The following is a 1,006-nucleotide window of genomic DNA, read 5'->3' as shown; positions in this document are numbered from 1 at the left end:
ACCTCATAGCAACCCTGTGTAGGGTTTCCAAACAGCAGCCTAGTGGGTTTGAACCACCAACCTTGTGGTTAGCAGTCCAGTGCTTATCTTATAGTGTCACACCAGGACTTCGGAGGTACTTCTACCTGAACTTAAATCTCAAACCTTTCAGTTAGCAGTTGTGAGTATTAACTTTTGCACCACTTAACGGGTCTATACAATAGAATATTGTTAAGCCACAAAAAGGAGTGAAATACTGATACATAGACGAATCTTGACAACAGAAACATTAAATGAAAGAAAACAGCCATATAAGGCCACATATTTTATTGTTGCATTCATATGAAATATCCAGAACAGGAACATCTATAGAAACAGAAAGTAGATTTGTGATCATTTAGGACTAGGAAGAGGAGTGGAATGATAGAGGAATAATAGCTAAAGAGTATGTAGTTTCTTTTGAGGTTATGAAATTGCTTAATAACAACAATGACTGATAATCTTTTCATGTGCTGCTTGCTCCACTCTTCTTTGATGAAGTGTGTCTGTTCAATTCTACTTATTAACTTTTTTCCCCTAATTACTCAATTTCAAATATTCTTTATATTGTTGTTGTTGTGGTTGTTAGGTGCCATCAAGTTGGTACCGACCCATAGCCACCTTATGCACAGGAGAACAAAACACTGCCTGATCCTGTGCCAACCTCACTGTTGTTGCCACACTTGAGTCCATCGATGCTGCCACTTGGCCAATCCATCTCGTTGGGGTCTTCCTCTTTTTCTCCGACCCTCCACCTTAGCAAACATGATATCCTTCTCTAGTAACTGGTCCCCCCTGGCAACATGTCCATAGTATGAGAGATGATTTTTGGCCATCTTGGCCTCTAAGGAGCATTCTGGTTGCACTTCTTCCAAAACGGATCTGTTGGTTCTTTTGGCAGCCCATGACACTTTCGATATTCTCCTTCGACACCATAACTCAAATGCTTCAATTCTTCTATGGTCTTCCTTATTCACTTTTCAGCTTT

This window comes from Chrysochloris asiatica, unplaced genomic scaffold (genome assembly GCF_000296735.1).
Source record: "Chrysochloris asiatica unplaced genomic scaffold, ChrAsi1.0 scaffold00017, whole genome shotgun sequence".
In the NCBI taxonomy this organism is placed as follows: domain Eukaryota; kingdom Metazoa; phylum Chordata; class Mammalia; order Afrosoricida; family Chrysochloridae; genus Chrysochloris; species Chrysochloris asiatica.
The sequence above is the reverse complement of the archived record's forward strand: the minus strand, read 5'-3'. Positions refer to the sequence as shown.